Below are 17,278 nucleotides of genomic sequence, written 5' to 3' on the forward strand. Positions count from 1 at the left end.
TGACTGTTTATGCAGTAAGATCCCGAACCTAAACTTGGGAGTCGTTTATATGTTCAAAACACCTCATCTCAAAGTAAGTTTAAAAAATGTTGAAATGCTGAGGGGGTGGAAGATGTTGTATGATACAAGTTCTTCACACACAATGTACAGCACAGAATTAGTCCATTCAGTCCATCTCATTTATACTGTACACGAGACTCCTCCCACTTTACTTCATCAAGCCCCACCTTTCTTCTTCCTGAACATATCCGACAATTTACTCAGTACCACTTGTAATTATCCTGATTTCCTTCTCGGCTTCCATTTATTGGTTTATAACTGCTTCTGAGATGTTACTTGTGTCCTCTTTAGTGAAAACTGATGCAAAATACCTGTTCAATTCATCTGCCATCTCCTTGTTTTCCATTATCAATTCCCCAGACTCACTTTCCATATGAACAACGCTCACTTTGTTAACTCTTTTTATTTTTAAATATTTATTTTTAAAAACTCGTGCTTTCTGGTTTTATATTTCTGGCTAGCATTCCCTCATACTCTATTTTTTCCCTCCTTATTAGTCTTTTAATGTCAATGTCTTTAAGAGAGAGATAGAGAGACCTAGGCCAACATTTCCAGAGTCTGCACCCTCCCTGGATTCACTTCCTTTCCCTTCAGTTCCTGCAAGTCAACAATTTGCCCCCAGAATGAGAAAAGAGATGGAAAGGGGGAGAAAAGAAAATGTCTTACTCACAGATGTTGGACACAGGAAGACGTTTTAGTCTGTGTGAAGCTCAATCTTCATTCACACCGAGCCCGCGCTCCGATTGGCTGGAAGACCAGAGCCCTTCCGGTCCTCCAACTCTTACCATTGGTCAATCTCCCGCATGAAGACACGAGGCTAACTGAACCATGGAGAACACTTGGAAATGTGGGGACTGTGGGACGGGATTCAAATCCCCATCTGAACTGGAGATTCATCGACGCAATCACAGCGGGAAGAGGCCATTCACCTGCTCTGTGTGTGGGAAGGGATTCACTCATTCATCCTCGCTACGGACACACCAGCGAGTTCACACGGGGGAGAGGCCATTCATCTGCTTCGAGTGTGGGAAGGGATTCAGTGATTCATCCAACGTGCTGATGCACCAGCGAGTTCACACCAGAGGAAGGCGGTTCACCTGCTCTGAGTGAGGGAAGGGATTCACTCAGTCATCCCACCTACTGAGACACCAGCGAGTTCACAAGTGATTTACAGGGATTGGATTCTGCTGTTATTGCTGTTGTTAGTCATATCTAGGACTGAAACATGTTCATTCTGACAGTTGGTGAAGTGGGAGGGTCGGAGGTTTTCTTTCTGTTGGGCTGGCTGGTCTCACGACTTTCTTTCCAAGCTGCTGATGTTTTTTGAGCTTTGTTCAGAAAATGTAGTTTCAAATTTTATATGGATCACCGAAGCAAAGGGTGTTTTTAAGGTAAAAGGTTTACCTTTCATTTCTGTTTGGAACGTCCCAAAGAATGCCATGTTGCCATGGAGATGGACTGTGGGGTTTAGAAGGATCTTATGAACATATACGAACATAGGAATTAGGAGCAGGAGTAGACCACTCGGCCCCTCAAGCCTGCTCCACTATTCAATAAGATCATGGCTGATCTGAATGTAACCTCAACGCCATGCTCCTGACTATCCCCGATAACCTTTCACCCCCTTGTTAATAAGAATCTATCTAGCTCTGCCTTAAAAATATTCAATGACTCTGCCTCCACTGCCTTTTGAGGAAGAGAGTTCCAAAGACTCTCAACCCTCTGAGAGAAAAAATGTCTCTTCATCTCTGTCTTAATTGAGCGATCCCTTATTTTTAAACTGTGACCCCTAGTACTTGATTCTCCCACAAGAGGAAACATCCTCTCCACATGCACCCTGTCAAGACCCCTCAGGATCTTCAAGTTTCAAGTAAGTCACCTCTTACCCTTCCAAACTCCAGTGGATACAAGCCCAGCTTGCCCAGTCTTTACCGATAAGACAACCCACCCATTCCTGGTATTAGCTGAGTAAACCTTCTCTGAACTGCTTCTAATGCATTTACACCTTTCTTTAAATAAGGAGATGAGCACTGTACACAGTACTCCAGATGTGGTCTCACCAATACCATGTAAAACTAAAGCATAATCTTACTAATTTGGCATTCAATTCCCCTCGCAATAAATAATAACATTCTATTAGCATTCCTAATTACCTGTTGTACCTGCAGACTAACCTTTTGTGATTCATGCACTAGGACACCCAGATCCCTCTGAATCTCAGAGCTCTGCAATCTTTCACCATTTAGATAAAAAGCTTCTTTTTTATCCTTCCTGCCAAAATGAACGATTCCACATTTGCCCACATCAGACTCTTGTTGAATCTATCTGGGTGTTTCTCACAGAAAGCAGTTACAAAATTGATTGTGCCGTTTGCAGCTAATTTGGAATTGTTGAGGGGGAAAGAAGCTGAAAGATCTGCCTAGCTTGGAGCTAGAGGAGGAAAACTACAGTGACCTTCCCGGTGAAAGTCTTCCGTGCGTACGAAATCGGAGCAGAAGTCGGCCACCCAGCTCCTCGAGCCTGCTTTGCCTTTCAATATGGTCATAGCTGATCTGCTTGTGTTTCAAGTTCCACATTCCCGTCGTGAAGCAGAAAGCAGTCAGCTTGAACATTTAGCTTGGAAAGAGCAGTGAAGAAGCTATGGGCGCAGGCTGAGAAAAGCAGTCAGACTGTCCAAAGTCAGGGTCAGAAGGCAGTGAGGCTCAATCTTGAACAGAGGAACCCACATTCGTGAGGCCTTAAAGAATGGTTGGAGGGTCAATTAGCCAAAAGCTCATGGAAAGATGCCGAGGGATCCTTGGACCTCAAAGAGTAGCTGGAACACTGAGGAGAAATCAAAGTGAATTCCAGCGGGCTGTGGCATATTTTTAGGTTTGTGCCAGGAAAGGTAAATGAACCTTAAGGATCTCATAGGGAACTCTTGGGTGGAACTAAAATGTAAAACAGACTATACAACAGAAGTAATTACACAATATAGTGTTCGGTTAGCTTAGTTTCTTTTTAAAAAATTTACATGAAAGTTTGTGTCAGGCGTGGAATCTTGTGGTGTAGTTCTTTCAGTTAATTACTGGGTTTGGATTTCTCTTGAAACATTGACAGTCCCAATCGGGATCCTTACAGTCCGGAAGTGCACATTTCCACTGGAATGATCCACAAAAGCTGACGAAGGACATTTGTTTTATCCTGGACAATAAATAGTGTTTTTTATGCCACTACAGGTAGATCTAAAATAAATACATTTGTCTCTGTTCCATTGAGTCCGCAGCACAGGGCCAGGCCAGTGGGCTCAATTGGTCTCTGTCAGTATTTATGCTCCACATGAGCCTCCACCCACCCCTCTTCATCTCCCCCATCAGCATATCCTTCTATTCCTTTCTCCCTCATGTATGTATCTAGCTTCCCCTTAAATGTATTCATGCTATTCACCTCAACCACTCATTGTGGTAGTGAGTTCCACATTCTCACCACTCGCTGGGCAAAGAGGTTTCTCATGAAATCCCTATTGGGTGATTGAAACCCTTCATAATCTTAAAGACTTCCATCAGGTTACCCTTCAGTCTTCTCTTTTCTAGAGAAAAGCAGCCCCAGCCTTTCCTGAGGGTTAAATGCTGTCAGTTCTGGTATTATTCTTGTGAATCTTTGTTGCCCCTTCTCCAGTGCCTCTATTTCCTTTTTCTAAATAGAGATGACAAATGTTGACAGTACTCCCAGTGTAGTCTAACCATGGTTCAAAACAAGTTGAACATAACCTCCCTGCTTTTCAATTCTATCCCTCTAGAATGGAACTTGATATCTGGGCCCCACACTTTGAGAAAATGTGAAGTTCTTAGGGTGCAGAGGAGATTGACGAGAATGGTACCAGGAGTGAAGAGACTTGGAGCCAGATTCAGTCATGGTTTTCAACAGAGAATTGGATCATTATCTGAAGAGGAGAAATTGGCAGGGTTCTGGAGAAAAGGTGGGGTTGTGGCTCTGGGTAAGTTGCTGTTGCAGAGAGCTGGAACAGACACAATGGGCTGAATGGCCTCCTTCAGTGTTGTAACCATTTCATGATTCTAGAACACCAGCTCGCTGATTCTATTCAACACGGCATGACGGTGGATAGCACTCTTGCCTCTGAGTCAGGAGGTGGGGGGTTCGAGTCCCCAATCCACAGACTCGAGCCCCCATAATCCAGGGCCCATACTCTCAGTGCCAGTACTGAGGGGGAGCCGTCCTGTCGGAGGGACCGTCTTTCGAGTGAGAGATTAACCGAGGGCCCCGTCTGCCCTCTCAGGTGGATGTACAAGACTGAATGGTCACAATTGGAAGGAGAGCAGGAGGGGGAGGAGTTCACCCCCGGTGTCCTGGTGCCCAATATTTATACCTCAACCAACAGCAGTAAAAACATGATCTGGTCATCATCACATTGCAGTCTGTGGGATCTTGCTGTGCACAAATTGGCACGTTTCCTATCGTGTCTATACTTCAGAAAGAGCTTCATTGGCAGTGAAATGTATTGAGATGCCCTAGGGTAGTGAAAAGCGCTATATAAATGCAGGTTTCATTTTATACTGACACACTCCTATCTTCACAGGCAGTTTGTCCAGCAGGAGCAGGAGCCAGCATGAGCCAGCTGACTGGGGGGCAGGAACTCCCAGTGTAGACCGAGGCTGCTTCCCTTCAGAAGCCACTGAATCCATTGTAGGAAGTGGCCATTTAAAGAGGGTGCCTTGACTTGGTGGTCTGAAAATCCAGCCCTTTTCCCCCTGTGCAATGCTGGCTGAGAATAGACATCGGGGCTGCTCAATGTACTGAAAGTATCTCTGCCACTGAAGATGGGCGGAGGTAATTTTCATCCCTGTTATTCTGTTTGTCTGTAAACAATTTATCTCACAAACTAACGGACGGATTTTAATAAAACTCAGTACGTTGACAGGATATGGCCCACGGAAGAATTGATTTGTTTTTAGCGAAGATCCGAATCCTGGAATTTAGTCTGTGTGAAGCTCAAACTTCATTCACACAAAGATAAAAACAAAAAACTGCGGATGCTGGAAAACCAAAACAAAAACAGAAATACCTGGAAAAACTCAGCAGGTCTGGCAGCATCGGCGGAGAAGAAAAAAGTTGGCGTTTCGAGTTCTCATGACCCTTCAACAGAACTGAATAATATTAGGAGAGGGGTGAAAATCAGCTGGCATTCACACAAAGCCCGCGCACTGATTGACTGGAGGACCAGAGTCCTTCCGGTCCTCCAACTCTTCCCATTGGTCAATCTCCAGTATGAGGCCAATGAAGCAGCGGAAGCCGCCGTGGGCGCCGGAGACACTTTGACCCTCGTGACGGATGAGGGGTTGGTCAATGGGCAAAAAAAAATCCACCCTCTGCACATGCGCAGCTTCCCCTCTCCCTCGGACATGCGCAGCTTCCCCTCTCCCTCGGACATGCGCAGCTGCCCTTCTCCCTCGAACATGCGCATTCATGGGCCGCCCGCCAGCGCGGCGGATAGAGCGGTTTGACAAGCGCGTGGGATTGTGGGAGCTTCTGCCGCCATTACTCACCCGGGGCCAAGTCCCCAAACTCCTGGGACTGGGATGGAAAGTGGGGGTGGCGGGGTGCAGTGACCCCGCCCTGTCACAAAGTACATAGGGATAGTCACTGGATTTGATTGTGACGTCGTCTTAGCAACGCAGTTTGTTAACTTCAGGTGTAAAAATTTAGACACCTGGGTGACATATTGGGGAGGGCAATAGGTGAGTGTGAAACTGAACCCGAGAGTCAGCACCTTAAAGGGAGGAGAACTGGGGAAAAAGCAGGAGGAGGATAGTAGGGTTACAATGAATAGGTAGGAAGGAGTGTGAGGGGGGCACAGATTTATAGTTAGAGAAGGAGAAGGATTCTGCTGTTATTGCTGCTGTTTTCCAAATCCAGGAGCAAACCATGACCGTTGGGGTTTATTTCGGCTCATGTTAATAACCCCTGTAACTGAGCTGGAATTTAATGTTCTGAATGTTAGTGGAATTAATCAGCTTTGGATTGAACACCCTGTGTCATGTCCTTGATGTGGGATAAGTTGGGACTGCTGATTTGCTGGGTGAGCAGTGTCTCTTTATGAACCGCTGTTTGTGATCTCTCCTCATTCATTCAGGTACTCTCAGCTGAAATTATTTTCCAATAAAACAGTTCACTTTCAGCACCACATCCTAAGGTTAGGTTTAGTGTTAAGTTCAGGTTAGGTTTAAGTTTAGGGTTATGGTTAGGGTTAGGACTATGGTTAGGTTTAGGGTTATGGTTAGGTTTAGCGTTAGGTTTAGAGTTATGGTTACCGTTAGGGTTATGGGTAGGTTCAAGGTTAGGTTTAGGTTTAGGGTTACCGTTTGGCTTATGGTTAGGTTCTAGGTTAGGTTTAGGTTTAGGGTTAGTGTTAGTGTTAGGTTTAGGGCTATGATTAGTTTTAGAGTTAGTGTTAGGTTTCGGCTTATGTTTAGGGTTATGGTTTGGTTTAGCGTTAGGGTTAGGGTTATGATTAGTTTTAGGTTTAGTTTTAGGGTTAGCTTTAGGGTGATAGTTCGGTTTAAGGTTAGGGTTAGGGCTAGGTTTAGGTTTATGGTTAAATTTATGGCTATGGTTAGGTTCACGGTTAGGTTTAGGGTTATGGATAAGTTTAGGATTCTGGATAGATTCAGGGTTAGAGCTATGGTTAGGTTCACGGTTAGGTTTAGGGTTATGGATAAGTTTAGGATTCTGGATAGGTTCAGGGTTAGAGCTATGGTTAGGTTTAGGGTTATGGTTAGGTTGAGTGTTAGGTTTAGGGCTATGGTTAGGTTTAGGGTTAAGTTTAGTGTTATGGTTAGGTTTAGGGTTAGTGTTAGGTTTATGGTTAGGTTGAGGGTTAGACTTAGGGATATGGTTTGGTTTAGGGTTAGGGTTAGGCTTAGGATTAAGTGAGGGTTAGGTTTAAATTTAGGGTTCGGGTTAAGGTTAGGGCTATGGTTAGGTTGAGAACCATGGTTAGGTTTAGGGTTAGGTTCAGGATTCGTTTTAGTGTTATGGTGAGGTTAGTGTTAGGTTTGAGGTTATTGTTAGGGTTAGGGTTCGGCTTATGGTTAGGTTTATGGTTTGCTATAGGGTTATAGTTCGGTTAAGGTTTAGGTTAAGGTTAGGGTTAGGATTTTGATTAGGGTTATGGTTAGGTTTAGGTTCAGGGTTATGTTTAGGGTTAGGGTTATGGTTAGGTTTAGGGCTATGGCTAGGTTTAGGGTTAGATTTAGGGTTATGGTTATGGTTAGGGTTATGGTTAGGTTTAGGTTTAGTGTTGGGATCATGGTTAGTTTTAGAGTTTGGCTCACACTCGCTGGTGTGTCAGGAGATGGGACGAGTGAGTGAACTTTCAAACAGTCTTTCCCTGGTATGAACTCACTGGTGTATCAACAGGCTGGAGGATTGGCTGAATTCCGTCCTACATATGGAACATTTAAATACCTCTACCCATTGTGAATTCGCAGCTCGGCTGATGGAGTGAATCTCTTCCGAGTTGGATCAGGTGACTGGTCTCTCTCCGGTGTGAGCTCATTGATATGTTATCAAGCTCAATGAGTGAGTGAATCCCTTCCAACATTCAGAGAGGGTCAGTGGCGCTCTCACCTAGAGAGGAATCCCTGAACCTCTTCACACACTGGGAGCGAGCGAAGGGCCTCTCCACAGTGTGAACTAGTTAGTGTCTAAGCAGGGTGGATGAGCAAATGAATCCCTTCCCACACACGGAGCAGGTGAATGGCTTCTCCCCACTGTGACTGCATGGTTGAGTTTCCAGTTTGGCTGCTTTCTCAAAGCCCCTCCCACTGCCAGGTTTACATAGATCATCCTCTGTCCGGCTACAGTTGTCCATCACCAAGCTGGATGACCAATTGAAGCCTCACACTGATAGCAGAAAACTTTTCATTGTATAGATAAACAAATCATTTCTCATTCAGCATTCAGAGGCTGATGATAGTCAGGGCTTGATAAGTTGAGTGATGCTGTCAGATCTCGACGCGATGTTTGGTATGCGTTTCCAGTCTGCAAATCCTTCCTACTGTAACTCAGATGTACTGTAAAATCAGATTAAAAACATACTACAAAAGCAAGGGGTTTAAATCCAGAACTGTTGATTCCAGTTGTCATAGAACATCCTTCCTCCCCTCAAACGATAGATCTCTGTCCCCTCTATTGCCCTCCCCAATGTGTCACCCAGGTGTCTAAATCTTTACACCTGAAGTTAATGAACTGTTTTGCAAAGGGGACGTCGCAATCAAATCCATTGTCTACCCACATGTACTTTGTGTCAGGGTGGGGTCACTGCGCCCCCCACCCCCACTTTCCATCCCAATTCCAAGAGTTTGGAGACTGGGCTCCGGATGAGTAATGGCGGCCACAGATCCCACAATCGATCGCGCTGGTGAAACCGCTCTATCCGCCACGCGGGCGGGCGGCCGGGAACTGCGCATGTCCGAGGGAGAGAGGATGCGGCGCATGTGCGGAGAATTGAGATTTCCATTGGGCAACCGCTCGTTCGTCATTGGGTCAAAGAGACCCCACTACCTTGAACGCTACCGCCGCCCCAATGTCTTCAGGCGGGAAATTGACCAATGGAAAGAGTTGGAGGACCGGAAGGACACTGGTCCTCCAGCCAATCAGAGCGCGGGCTTTGTGTGAATGAAGATTGGGCTTCACACAGACTAAAACTTCCTCCTGTGCCCAACATCTGTGAGTAAAACACTTTCTTTTCTCCCCCTTTCCATTTCTTTTCTCATTCTGGGGGGAAATTGTTGACTTGCAGGAACTGAAGAGAAAGGAAGTGAATCCGGGGAGGGTGCAGACTCTGGAAAGGTTGGCCCAGGTCTCTCTCTCCCTCTCTCTTAAAGACATTGACATCCTTTGCTCCCTCAGCTTGACACATTTATTTGCCTGACTAAGAGGATGGTCTCTTTCCTAATGTTCACAATTAAAGAGGTGGTTTCCCCAGGAGATGGCTGACATTTAAGGGGACAGTAAATTAATATTGGACAAAGATATGTTTAGTGTTGTTATATGATACATATTTTATTATTCATCGTTAGCAAAATTTCATTCATAATTATTTCTAGTCTTGTAATATAGTAGTGTAGATGCATAATGTGCTTTTGAGTCTTTGTGGCACAGAGGGAGTCCATTCAGCAACTAAACAGAGCCAACACTGACGCTCTGTGTCAAGCAATACAACCAGTAATCAGTATCAAACAGAAAGCGATGAGTATGATTCTGTCAGTCAGGATGAATTAGCAACTGCAGGAGATTTGGGAGGGTTTATATAAGGTGAAGCAGTGTGAGAATGGAGGGAGAGTGTGGGTGGAGAGATTCACAACTTTTTGGCAATGACAGAAGGCAGAATGTTCCATGGAAACTAGAATTGTTGGTTCTAAAATGTTATCCTGTACTGACTTTGCAAACTCCTTTTACAGGATATCAGAAGGGGAGGATTTGCAGACAGAAATCTCAAACCAAACATCACGTCAAGATTTGACAGATCACACGGTTTAATGGGACCTGAATATCATCGGCCATTGAATCTAGAAGAAGCAATGTTTGTCTGTTCTGTCTGCTTCAGAAGATTTTAAACATCAGTGTGACTGGACAAGCACCAAGACACACACACCCGAGTGACTGTTCCAGTGCACTGACTGACAAGGAGCATCAACCAGGTAAACAGACTGATTTGACATTGCAATGTAGAGAGACCGTAAAAGTGTTCTGATTGTGGACGAGGATTCAACTGATCATCAAACCTGGAGAGACACAAGGACACCCGCACCATGGAGAAACCGTGGAAACGTGGGGACTGTGGGAAGGGGTTCACATCCCCCTTGAAGCTGGAAATTCATCGGCGCAGTCACACTGGGGAGAGGCCATTCACCTGCTCTGTGTGTGGGAAGGGATTCATTCAGTTATCGAACCTTCTGACACACCAGCCAGTTCACACCAGGGAGAGGCCATTCTCCTGCTTTGAGTGTGGGAAGGGATTCACTCGGTCATCCCAACTGCAGACACACCGGCGGGTTCACACCGGGGAGAGGCCATTCACCTGTTCAGAGTGTGGGAAGGGCTACACTCAGCCATTCAGCCTACTGACACATCAGCGAGTTCACACCAGAGAGACGCCATTCGTCTGCTCTGAGTGTGGGAAGGGATTCAGTCAGTTATCCAGCCTGCACACCCACCAGCGAATTCACACCAGGGAGAGACCGTTCACCTGCCCTGAGTGTGGGAAAGGATTCAGTGATTCATCTGCCCTGCGGAAGCACAAGCGAGTACACACTGAGGAGAAGCCATTCACCTGCTCTGAATGTGGGAAGGCATTCACTCAGTCATCTTACCTGCAGACACACAGGCGGGTTCACACCCGAGAGACACCATTCTCCTGTTCTCATTGTGGGAAGCAATTCACTCGGTTCTGTAGCCTATAGACACATCGGTGGGTTCACACGGGGCAGAGACTGTTTACCTGCTCTGAGTGTGGGAAGTGCTTCACTCAGTCATCGAGCCTGCTGAGACACCAGTGAGGTCACACTAAGGAGAGGCTGTTCACCTGCTCTGAGTGTGGGAAAGGATTCGCACAGTCATCCGACCTGCTGACACACCAGCGAGGCCACACTGGGGAGAGGCCATTTATCTGTTCTGTATGTAGGAAGGGATTCATTCATTTATCCAGCCTGCTGAGACACCAGCGAGTTCACAAGTGATTACAGGGGTTGAATTCTGCTGTTATTGCTGCTGTTAATCGCATCCAGGACTGGACCATGTTCATTCTGACAGTTGGTGAAGTGGGAGAGTCGGAGGGTTTCTTTCTGCTGGACTGGCCAGTCTCATGACTTTGCTTCCAGTGGGCTGATGCTCTTTGAGCCTGGGAGTGCACATTTCCACTGAAATGATCCACAAAAACTGATGAAGGACATTTATTTTATCCTGGATAGGAAATAGTGTTTTTCCTACCACTACAGGTAGATCTAAATTAAATACATTTGTATCTGTTCCATTGAGTCTACAGCACAGGGCTAGGCCAGTGGGCTGAATTGGTCTGTCAGTATATATGCTCCACATGAGCCTCCACCCACCCCTCTTCATCTCCCCCATCAGCATATCCTTCTATTCCTTTCTCCCTCATGTATGTATCTAGCTTTGCTTTAAATGTATTCATGCTATTCACCTCAACCACTCGCTGTGGTAGCGACTTCTACATTCTCACCACTCGCTGAGTAAAGAGATTTCTCATGAAATCCCTATTGGATTATTGAACCCCTTCATATTTTTAAAGACTTCCATCAGGTCACCCTTCAATCTTCTCTTTTTCTAGAGAAAAGCAGCCCCAGCCTTTCCTGAGGGTTAAATGCTCTCATTTCTGGTATTATCCTTGTGAATCTTTGTTGCCCCTTTTCCAGTGCCCTTATTTCCTTTTTCTAAATGGAGATGACAAATGTTGACAGTACTCCCAGTGTAGTCTAACCATGGTTCGAAACGAGTTGAACATAACCTCCCTGCTTTTCAATTCTATCCCTCGAGAATGGAACCCTATATCTGGGCCCCACGCTTAAGGAAAGATGTGAAGTTCTAGCGAGGGTGTAGAGGAGATTTAGGGGAATGGCAGCAGGGATGAGGGACTTCAGTTAGTTGGAGAGTCGGGAGCAGCTGAAATTGTTCTTTTTAGATCACAGAGTCATTAGGGTAGAGGAGTCCATTCAGCCCATCGTGTTCATGCCAGCTCACTGCAGAGCAAACCAGTCAGTCCCATTGCCTCGTTCTATCCCTGTTGCCCTGAAAATTTATTTCCCTCAAGTGCCCATCTAATTTCCTTTTGAAACCGTTCACTGTCTCTGCTTCCACCCCCCTCGTAGACAGCGAGTTCCAGGTCATCACCACTCACTGTGTAAAAACGTTCCTCCTCAAATTCCCCCATATCTTTTTATTTTCATTCTTTCATGGGATGTGGGTGTTGCTGCTGGGCCAGCATTTATTGCCCATCCCTAATTGCCCTTGAGAAGGTGGTGCTGAGCTGCCTTCTTGAACTGCTGCAATCCATGTGGTGTAGGTACACCCACAGTGCTGTTTGGGAGGAATTCCAGGATTTGACCCAGCAACAGTGAAGATATACCCACAGTGATGTAGATATATCTCCTGGACAAAACTTTAAATCTGTGTCCGCCTCATCCTTGTACCATCAGTGAATAGGAACAGCTTTTCTCTTTCCTCCTTATCTAAACCTGTCATAATCTTGTACACCTCTATCAAATCTCCCCTCAACCTCCTTTGCTCCAAGGAGAACAACCCTAGCTTCTCCAACCTAACCTTGTGGTTAAGATCCCTCATCCCTGGAACCATTCTGGTAAATCTCCTCTCCACCCTCTCAGGGACCCTCACATCCTTCCTAAAGTATGGTGACCAGAACTGGAGTCAATACTCTAGTTGTGGCCTAACCAGAGTTTTATAAAGGTTCAGCAAAACTTCCCTGCTTTTGTTCTCAATCCCTGAAGCCCAAGATCCCATGTGCTTTGCGAATTCCTCTCTCACTCTGTCCTGCCACCTTCAATGATCTCTGCACATGAACCCCCAGGTCCCTCTGTCCCTGCTCACTCTTTAGAACTGTTCTATTTACATCTATATTTCCTCTCCCTATCCCCTCTGCCAAATCATATCACCTCACACTTCTCTGTATGAAATTCCATCTGCCACTTCAGAGAATGTTGAGGGGAGATTTAAGTGTTAAACTAAATGTACAGAGAAGAGGTGGCACTGCTTTCTTTAATATGTCACCCACAATTGAAGATGATCCCCTCCCTTTAAATGCAGACAAGGCTCATAGAGCACAGAAGGAGGCCATTTGTCCCATCGTGCTCCTGCTGGCTCTTTGAAAGAGCTGTCCAATTAATCCCATCGCCCTGCAATTTTCTTTTCCTTTCAAGAATCTGTCCCATTCCCTTCTGAAAGATACATTTGAATTTGCTTCCAGCGCGTTTTCAGGCAGTGAATTCCAAATCACAACAACTCGCTGTGATTTTTAAAACAAAAAATTCCGCATCTTGGATGTGGTGTGTTTGGATTTTCAAAAAGTGTTTGGAAAGGTGTCAAACAGGAGGTTTATACACAAAATGAGCTCTCAATCTCTGTGAATGATTTCGATGAGGGACCAAGTGTAATATCTCCAAGTTCGCTGACAATTAAACAAGGACTTGCATTTCTATAGCACCTTTCACGACCACAGGACGTCCCAAAGCGCTTTACAGCCAATTAAGTACTTTTGAAGTGCAGTCACTGTTGTAATGTCGGAAACACAGCAGCCAATTTACACACAGCAAGATCCCTCAAACAGCCATGTGATAATGACCAGATGATCTGTTTTTAGTGATGTTGATTGAGGGATGGATATTGACCAGGACACCGGGGATAATTCCCCTGCTGTACTTCGCAATAGCGTCCATGGGATCTTTCACATCCACCTGAAAGGGCAGACAGGGCTGGCAGTTTAATATCTCATTTGAAAGAAGGTTGCACTAACAGTGCTGCACTCCCTCAGTGCTGGCACTAGCAATGTTGGCTTTGATTTTTGTTGTCAGGTCTTGGGAGTGGGACTTGATCCCACAGCCTCATGACCCAGAGGTGAGAGTGTTACCCACTGAGCCACAGCTGACACAATAGGCAATACAAAGTTAGAAACGGAAAGTTACCCTTTGCCTCCAGTGTCTAAATCTAATAATAAAATCCCCAGTATAAATAACAAGTGTTTGAGTGACAAATGTTGAAATGTTGGTTTAGAGCCACAAGCTTCGACTTCCCATTTGATCCTCCAGCACCTTTCTGTCTCTCCATTGCTGGCGTCAATGACAGCCAGGCGACGGAGCTGAGGGCTGAATTTAGCTGAGAATAACGGGGCCTGCGCATGGGCGTCACACTGATAGAGAGACAGGAAGGTGCTGGAGGACTGACTGGGAAATGGGCCTCCAACCAATCGGGACACAGGAGGGGGTGACCGGGGCTGATGGTGACTCAACCTCCAGGGTTCAGTGCCCCTGTGTCCAAAGTGGGAGTCACAGGAACAGGGTACAGAGGAGCTGAAAAGAAACCATTTGGGTCCAGAACATTGTGCACATCCTTTTACTCTGGTTGTCTTTAATCCTCAAGTAATTTTCTGTTGTTTTTGACCTTATCAGTAAAATTATTTGATTTTGCTGAACTTTCCATGATTAGATTTCTGCAGTTTAGGGAAAGTGGGTGCGAGGGGTTGGCAGGCACTTTAACAGAAAGTGAGTCCCTCTAAGGTAATTGGCAAAGGAGCCAGGGGGGAAGATGAGATTTTATTTTTGAAACAGTGATGTTAGAAAATGGGGGTCAGGGAGTCAATTAACCCTTTATCCCCTTTTCCAAAACTCTGAAATGATTCACAGTGATAACCCTTATTGGTGACAGTGGTTAGATTTTATTCAGTATAAATAAGACCTGACACATGCTCATGTCTGAGCAGTAGTATCAAAGTGCAGCAGCATTACCATTACACTCTGGGTAGAAGCACCATCTCCACGTAAATGCTCCCTGGTCTGCCCCAGATGCCATGGCACCAGTCAATGCAATATGTAAAACCTCTACAAATCTCTGTGCTCGGGGAATCCCTTCTGATACTTTTTTACATCACAAAGTCGATGGAGACTGATTTAACCCAATCATTGCTGAGCTAACATTTGAACAGACAAATTACAAAACCTGTCATTGAACCATCTGTACCTGCCCAAGACACGTCAAACTCTCAAACAATTGGCTTCCCACGCTCCGTCCCCAGTACAGGGAGTCAGCATTCCCATGCCAAGCAGTGAAAACATGGTGGCCTTGACACCCAGGTGTCATCTAGGATTCAAGGCACTCTTGTTTTTCTCTGTCCTCTGGGAGCTGTTCATCTCCCTGTTCCCACATAGCAAGTCGTCTGTTCTCAGCTCTGCCAGATTTCTGCTGAAGTTTGGCCCCTTTTACACCTTTCGGATCAATGAAACCTTTGGTCAATGAAGACCCAAACCACAATTTCCCATCCTGTCACCTGTCAACCATCCTCACCCAGAGAGTAATCACAACAGGAATAAAAACAGGAGAAGTGTAACAATCAAATTAAAAATAAATGCACACCCAGTCATAGTTTTTAATTAAATGTTCACTAATTAGCAAGAAAACCCGAAGTCGGGGGTCCCCCAGGATTCTTACAGTCCACACCTTAAGGAGGAGGAGAACTCTCTCTCCAACCCCTCACTCAATTTCACTCCATTATTTTCCAGCTCTGTTCTGGCCCTGCCTGAGGTAACATCTACTCAATCTTTTCTTCTCCTGAGGGAGCACTGTGAGTTCTAGGTTACTGGTACATAAGGACATATGCTTCAGGCAACAGATCAAGCATGGATGTAAAAGATTCTCCAGCTCTCTCCTTACCCCTGTCCACCTTGTGGACAGTTCTCACTCAGTATTATTTCTCCCAAGCCCTTAATTGACCCAATCCAAATGTTTATCTCTGTTCGTTCAATTTTAGTCACTTTTTGACCATGACCAGTGTGTTTAATTCTATACTGATTGTTTTACAGTCAGTTTCTCTCTGGAGTATGTGTCAAGGCTTTGATGATGTCAAAATATTGTCTCATTCTCTTGGTCACAACCATTTCATGTCATGCTGTTTGTCAAGTAGCTGTGTAAGTTTGGGACCCATTTCTCAGTCCACTTCACAATGAATTTACGTGTCCTATTGTCTTCACATGTAACAAATCACATCTGCACACTCATACCGGTATCCCAATGTCAGGCTACATATTCTGATCTTTCATGTGTGCTTATCAAAAGATCAAAGTGAGTGTCTGCCTTTGCTTATCTCTCCCTGTTATCATCCTGATATTTCAGGTGGTGGCCAGACTATCAAATATGGTTTTCTTTAAAACAAAATTAATAGGTCAGGATGTAAATATCTCCCAGAGAAATCTATCAACTTATTCATCTCATCTACACCTCCCTGGCTTTCACTAGAATGTAGGTGGATACTAGATTGATACATTCCACTGATCACCCGGGTGAGTTACTCCAATTCCTTTACTGTCCAATACAATATATTCATCATATCTTTAAAACAGAAATCAAACATTCCCAATTGATTTCAGGCATTAACATATTGTTTGTTCTTTATTTTAGATGTCAGACTGGGGTTGTTTTCCTTGAATCTGGGAAGTTGAGGGGAGATTTGATAGAGGTGTACAAGATTATGACAGGTTTAGATAAGGTGGACAAAGAAAAGCTGTTCCCATTAGCTGATGGTACAAGGATGAGGGGGACACAGATTTAAGGTTTTGGGCAGGAGATGCAGGCGGGATGTGAGGAGGAATATTTTTACACAGCCAATGCGAATGACCTGGAACTAGCTGTCTATGAGGGGCAGGGTGGGAAGCAGGGACTATGAACAATTTCAAAAGACAATTGGATGGACACTTGAGGGAAATAAACTTTCAGTGATTCGGTGATAGAACAGGGGAATGGGACTGACTGGATTGCTCTACAGAGAGTAATTGATGGGCTGAATAGTCTCCTTATATATCTTAATGATTCCATGATCCAAAGACAGAAAAGTTAGCTGTTCCAGTCTCTCCAACTAACTGAAGTCCTTAATTCCTGGTGCCATTGTCATAAATCTTGTCTGCACTCTCTCAAAAAACTTCACATCTTTCCCAAAGTGTGGGGCCCAGATACAGTCTCTCATTGGTGTGAGTGACATGGTGTGTCAGCAATTTGGATGACTGAGGGAATCGCTGCCCCCACACGGTGCAGGTGAACAGCCTTTCCCCAGTGTGCACTCGCTGATGTATCCACAGATGGGCTGAATGACTGAATCCCTTCCCACAGTCAGAGCAGGTGAACGGCCTCTCTCCAGTGTGGCCGCGTCGATGAATTTCCAGCTTTGATGGGGATTTGAATCCCTTCTCACAGTCCCCACATTTCCACAGTTTCTCCATAGTGCGGGTGTCCTTAGAATGAACTCGCTGTTGTGTCAACAGGTGGGACGATCGTGTGAATACCTACCTATGCTCCGAGCAGATGAATAGCCTCTCCCCACTGTGAGCTCACTGGTATCTCAGCAAGCTGGATAAATAAGGAAATCCCTTCCCACACTGGAGCAGGTGAATGGCCTCTCCCCAGTGTGAGCTCGCTGGTATCT

The 17,278-nt window shown here is 45.3% G+C and overlaps 2 protein-coding genes, 2 long non-coding RNA genes and 1 pseudogene across 5 annotated transcripts in view; 2 read left to right on the forward strand and 3 right to left on the reverse strand.

Moving 5' to 3' along the window:
- Positions 1 to 16,287, forward strand: part of LOC144697957 (uncharacterized) — a 375,283-nt pseudogene extending 358,996 nt beyond the window's left edge. The window contains exons 3-5 of the transcript XR_013580441.1: positions 981 to 1,113; positions 9,930 to 10,736; positions 16,261 to 16,287. The product of XR_013580441.1 is annotated as an uncharacterized LOC144697957 (transcript). The remainder of the gene's footprint in view (positions 1 to 980; positions 1,114 to 9,929; positions 10,737 to 16,260) is intronic.
- The window catches only part of LOC144697287 (uncharacterized), a 685,032-nt gene that overhangs the window by 362,064 nt on the left and 305,690 nt on the right, over positions 1 to 17,278 (reverse strand). The window lies entirely within an intron of this gene.
- The window catches only part of LOC144697292 (uncharacterized), a 318,255-nt gene that overhangs the window by 201,655 nt on the left and 99,322 nt on the right, over positions 1 to 17,278 (reverse strand). The window lies entirely within an intron of this gene.
- The window catches only part of LOC144697369 (uncharacterized), a 240,069-nt gene that overhangs the window by 107,172 nt on the left and 115,619 nt on the right, over positions 1 to 17,278 (forward strand). The gene's annotated exons all lie outside the window — the stretch shown is intronic.
- LOC144697361 (uncharacterized) overlaps positions 1 to 17,278 on the reverse strand; it is a 392,999-nt gene that overhangs the window by 42,178 nt on the left and 333,543 nt on the right. The window lies entirely within an intron of this gene.

This window comes from Cetorhinus maximus, chromosome 23, assembly GCF_964194155.1.
Source record: "Cetorhinus maximus chromosome 23, sCetMax3.hap1.1, whole genome shotgun sequence".
Lineage (NCBI taxonomy): Eukaryota > Metazoa > Chordata > Chondrichthyes > Lamniformes > Cetorhinidae > Cetorhinus > Cetorhinus maximus.